This window comes from Gossypium hirsutum, chromosome D04 (genome assembly GCF_007990345.1).
Source record: "Gossypium hirsutum isolate 1008001.06 chromosome D04, Gossypium_hirsutum_v2.1, whole genome shotgun sequence".
Lineage (NCBI taxonomy): Eukaryota > Viridiplantae > Streptophyta > Magnoliopsida > Malvales > Malvaceae > Gossypium > Gossypium hirsutum.
The window spans coordinates 46,613,238-46,619,256 of NC_053440.1; the positions used below are offsets into that span (position 1 = coordinate 46,613,238).

The window sequence follows — 6,019 nt, forward strand, 5'->3', positions numbered from 1 at the left end:
TCTGACAAATCCATAACCCCTAGCAAAACCTCTAGCTTCAATTTTGTGCGAGCAATCTGACCATCTACCTTCATACCATTAACACGAGTTTCAAGGGAAGCCACAACATCAACACCAAACTCAACAAAGTAATCTCTAACCACCCTAACAAAATTTGGTGATGCACACCCTTGACAATTCCAAACAAAAATATTTGGTAACATTAAACAGAAGATTAGAAGAAAATATGAAAACCATAGACCCACCTCAAGCATCGAAAGTGGTCGTTTCCCCAGAGCCTGAAAACTCCCCTTGAGAATTATTAGAATTTGCTAGCAGACCATCAAAACCAATCCTATCTACAACTTTTGGCATTGCTTTAGCAATAAATTAACAACCGAATGCCTTCACTTTAAATTTACTACCTTTGCCTTGTAAATTATGAGAACCTCTCTTTAACCAATTGTGGTCCCCAAATTTCAACAGAGATGAGGAAGCCCTTGAAGTCATATCACCAAAAGAAGTATTGGGTTTTCGATTTTCAACAAACTTGGAGCTAAATTTTTCCACAGAAGTAACAAATGTGTCTTTCATTAGCTAACTTGGAGCTTCAAATTGATGTACAGTAGGACTGGAAGGAGGATTGCCCAATGATAACCCCCTGTTAGGTGCTTCGGTCTTCGAAGAAAGTGGGAATTTTTTTGGGGCTTGTGTCGACAGCATTGCTCGAAAGAGGAAGAGGAGAAGAGACATCAGTGCCCAAAATAGCCATATTTTGAAAATCATTAAAATAAACAAACCTTGGCCTATTTTAGATGGTCCACTAAGCCCTTGAAAGTAGAGCCCAGCAGAAATTGATGCTGATGTCTTGGAAGAAATAAAATCCTTCTTAATAGAAATATTGGAGTTTGGATCAGCCAGACCCAAAGCCCCATTTGTTTTTTCCTTCTCCAGACCTCAACCCATAGCATCATTTCCAGTAGGAATAGCAGAATCACGTATGCTGATTACCTGCACATCACTCTCTTTATGGGTTGATTTGCCTTCGCTTAAGGGTTTGTTATAAATGACAACCTGATAGTACTAGAAAGAACATATGTTTTCTCCCTACTTATTGATTAATTTTCTCCCATTTAGTTATTTTTAGCATATTTTTAGCATTTTCAGTATAGTAAATTGCATTTTATAACTCAGTGGATCTTAACCTATTTATCTTTAATTTTGTCATGTTTTGGTACCAATGTCACTGCATGAGTATTTCCAGATTGCATCCAGAATTGTTGTCACACCTAACAGTTGTCTGGATAAGAACAAAAAGGTGTGAGCTGTCCAGTCTGGTACAACTAAATTGTATGTATAGATGCAGCATGATTCTGATGAAAGGACACCTGTGTTATTTAGATAAATATTAGTATTCACATGAAAAGGAAAGAAAATGTTTTTTTGGGTATTATCTTCTTCAAACTATATTTTGAACCTTTTCGGCTATGGCGACTTAAGCCTCCTATGGGTGAACGGATGTGAAAGGGATGCAGATTAGCTCTTGACGAGGAGCCCTGAGTTCGATACAAGAGGGAGTTGAGAGATCAGGTCGAGATTTTTTAGGAATAGTACTTTCCACTTGGTTCTTTTATATTTCTTTTTTTAAACACTAGAGGTTACTTTCTATTTCATGTTAGTACGGAAGTGTACATGATTTTTGGGTTAAATGTTATTTTATTCAATCTTGCTTCTACTTTTTAATCTTGGGGTTTGAATATATTAAGCATGAAAGTGTTATTGCAGTCACTAACACTGGACAATGCAGCAATAGTTCAAGCTAACAAGCATGACAACGGAAGTTTCTTGAAGATTAGAGGAATTTAATCCACTTGTTCTTAATATTGTTCCATTGCCATCATCAGAAGGTGGGGTGAATGTGCATGTTTAAGTCTTAGATTAAATATAGAAGTTAAGTTTGATAAGATATTCATTGCAATTTATTTAATCAACAATCACCTATCCTTTTATACCTTGTGAGCACTTATTATTTTGTTGAATATTCATGTTGGGGATCCCATTTTATCATTATCTTATTTTATCTTATTGTTTTCAAGTTATTTCATCGACAAGTACTCTCACAATTTATCTCATTTCTATCTATTTATTGCACTGACATTGATAGACAAAAGACAACCATCCTCATGGGATCGATATTCGACAGGCTCATATCTATCTACTATACTTGCATCGACAATGTACGCTTGCACATTATTGTTGTGACATTAAACAACCGATCAAGTTTTGGCACCGTTGCTGGGGATGAAGTTTGTTTGATGTTTGTTTTTGTTTGTTTTTATTTCATAATATTTAGTTGTTACTAACTTCTTTTCTTTTTGTCGCTATTTTCACATTTTATTTTAGGTGTTGTATGACCTGAAGCAATTCAGAGTTTATTGCTAATTTTGATCCAGAAATTTAAAGAACCATTCGGAGGAGACTTCGATAACAAAGGAATATGGCTTTACCAAGAAACTATGAAGTCATACCCCCGATGCAGCACCAAAATGCTAATGACCCACCTTTGCCGCAAGACGCTCAAATAGAAAGTAGGACTATATGAGATTTTGTAGTACTTCTCTTGGATGACTTGCAACCGGGAGTTGTTAGGCCAACAATCCTAGCTGGAGATTTTGAACTCAAGCCAGTAATGTTTCAAATGTTGAATTCTAATGGGCAATATGATAAAAAATATACAATGGACTAGTGACGTTGCACCTATACAAGTCGTTCAACAAGTTGATGTTCCTACCTTTTGTTGTGAGATTTGCATTGACAACCACAGCTATGAAAATTGTCCACAACATGCAGAGAATGCCTTTTATGTCAGTAACATCCACAACAATTCCACCTCTTATAATAATTTTGCATGCAATCAACAGTATCAGAGAACTCAGAATGTTGGAAAAAATGCTGCGACATTCTGATATGAGAATAAGTGCTGTTACCAATGGCATGTTGCTATGAAGTTACTTGAGCACGTCTAGGAATTTCTTGAACTAGGCTTCCTACTTCTGCTTTTGAAGTCTTTGAGGGTAGGGTGGTGGGGGATTTTTAACTTGAACTAGCTGATCCATCTTTTGTGGCAATTCTGCATTTAACGAAGTTATTAGTTTCTCAAAATTAACTGGGTTAGAAGTTACCTTATTAGATTTTGTAGATTCTATTTCTGGTGAAGTTGGAATTTCAACACTTGGTTGAACTTCCACTAAATCTTAAGCATCAGTTGGCTTCTCTTCAACTTCGACATCGTTGGGCTCTAATGTTTTTCTGCTCCTCAATGCCAATGCTTTACAATGCTTTTTTCTCAAAATTTTTAGATTTTTTGTATCACTAAGCAGAGCACCTTGTGGTCGGTTCCTAAGTTCAATAGCAAGTTGACCCATTTGATTCTCCAAATTTCTTAAAGTGGCATCATTCTTTGCCATATATGCCTTCAATAGATTCTCTAAGCTATTGGAAGGTTAAGCTTGAGTTGGTTATGAACTTGTTAGGAAAAAATAGGTGATTGGGTCGGTCTAGATTGTGCATAAGTATTACTGGTTCCAGCCCCTTGGTTGCTCTAAAAAAAATTAGGGTGGTTTCACTAAGATGGGTTATAAAAATTGGATTATAGTCCTTGCCTTCCTTGGTTTTGGTTTTATTTGTCCATATAATACGCAAATTTTGGGTTTGATGGACATTTTTTGAACAAGTGTCCTTCCCTACAATAAACACAGGCTATAGTCTCAAATTGATTCGGTGACTGAGATGCAAAATTATTAAACCCATTAGTAGTAAAGTTTTTAAACATTGAGGATATCGAGGATACCTAAGATGCAAGTGAAGTGAGAGTGTCCACTTTATGTACTTCAGCGACTCATTTTCCTGATGTTGCTCGATTGGTTGTTTATTTGATAGTTGTTGCTGAAAATCCTTTTGATGATTTCATAAGCCTCGTTATAGGAATTAGAAAAGAGAGCATCGTTAGTAGAAGCTCTACTACCATTCTCGTGTGAGCATTGACACCGTTATAAAATGTCTCTAGTTGGATGCAATGCAAGATTTCGTGATGAGGGTATCTTCGTAATAGTTCTTTAAACCTTTCCCATGCCTCATACAATGACTCGTCATCTATTTTTTGAAAGGTAGTGATCTCATTCCACAACTTAGCATTCTTGCTAGGTGGGAACTACTTCATAAAGAATCGTTCTGCTAACTCTTTCCATGTGGTAATGGAATTTTATGGAAATAAGTTCAACTAGGCTTGAGCTCTGTCCCTTAGTGAATATAGGAACATCTTTAATCGTAGTGCATCTTCGGGTACTCAGGATAATTTGAAAGAATCGATCACCTCCATAAACAATCTTAAGTGAAGTTGAGGACCTTCAGTAGGCATTCCATTGAATTGACCCACTGTCTAAAGCATCTAGAACATGACTGGCTTTAGCTCGAATTGTTATACCTTAAGTTTAGGTCTCCTAATACCCAGATTAAGCTCATGAAACACTGGCATGGCATACTATCTTAGAGCACTATCCCTATCAACAGTAATAAGTATAAGATTTTAAACTTGATTCACTCCATTTCCTTGATTTAGATTGTCAAAGTTCATCTTTTCGGTACTTCTCTGAACTATTTATCTTCTTCTTTATCGAAAATTTCTTTCAATTTTAGGATCTATGGGGAGTAAATTGATAATTTTATCAATACTCATAAACACATGAAACAATCATAGAAAAATTAACTAAGTTAAAATTGAATAGAAAAAAGAAACCAAAATGCAAAATTAACAAATTCACAAATAATGACTTTTAAAATAGTCCTCGGCAACTGCGCCAAACATTTGGACTGACGGAAATGTTTAAGTGTACAAAATCATTATCAAGTAGTAAAGTGATAAGTAAATCTCGAGTTACCGTACCCACAGGGAGTGTGAAAGAAAAATATTTATGAAATGTAAATCAAACACTTTGGTGATGGGAAACATATGTTGTTTTGAAGAAGTGATTTAAAAACTAAAAATTAACTAAGTGTACAAATTCCAATGCACGATTTCAAAAGGATGAGTTTTAATCAATATGGCATAATTGTGTTAGATCAATTACATTTCTTAACTTAGAATTACTAAACCCATGCTCATGTTGTTACGAATATTTTCACGGCAACCTAGTAATTTGTTAACTACTGCATATACATACTTACTAAATTAACCAATATCTTCAACATTTCTTAATGTCAATTCAAACTATTAATCAATCTTCATAAGCACATATAAGATTAAGTGAGGTAACAATATATTTCTATATTGAAACAGTTTAATCACAATAATTTTGCAAGCTAGACTAATGTATCGTTTAATATCGTCGCTAATTTAACCTTCAGCTAGCTTAGAAGATTAAATGTGCATCAATTAAACACTGTGTCATTTAATTACAATTTCAATATTTTTAATAATTAATTAATTTGTTACCTTACATTTGATAATGCAGTATAACATAAGCATGATTTTATTTAACTGAACAACTTACCAATGCCTATAACAACACAAACATGATTTTAATCATTTAAGTGGGACAAAATGCAATCAATCTAACACAAATTAAATTTAAGCCATTTTAATTAGAAAAATAAAAACAACACAAAAATTATCCATATTCATGATCACAGCATAAACAAGAAAATTAAAGAGAAGGGAACTAAGAAGAAAATCCAAGATTTCACTGAAGCTAGACTAGTGCGCTCATCTTCTTCTCTGCTCGTTCTGTTGAACCGAGGCCTTTATGAATAGTTGAATACTACTATTCCAAGGTGGAAGAAGGCTATTTATCAAAAGGGAAATCGGTAAGGGAAATGGAAAAGAGAAAGTTAGTGAAAGAGAGAGATGTGTCGGAATGAATGGTGTCTTGAATGAGGTAGCAAAGATGGGTATTTATAGGTGTGAATGGCTACTAAAAATAGAAAATAATTAGCAGCCATACACTCTTCCTTGGCTGGCCATACAACAAACAAGTTTGAATGT

At 34.8% G+C, this 6,019-nt stretch overlaps 1 non-coding gene across 1 annotated transcript; it reads left to right on the top strand.

Annotated features, from left to right (window-relative positions):
- Positions 1 to 4,061: 4,061 nt before the first annotated feature.
- On the top strand, positions 4,062 to 4,167 carry LOC121216581 (small nucleolar RNA R71). Its single transcript, XR_005912762.1, has one exon. It is a non-coding gene; the product is annotated as a small nucleolar RNA R71 (small nucleolar RNA).
- The last annotated feature ends 1,852 nt before the right edge of the window (positions 4,168 to 6,019 follow it).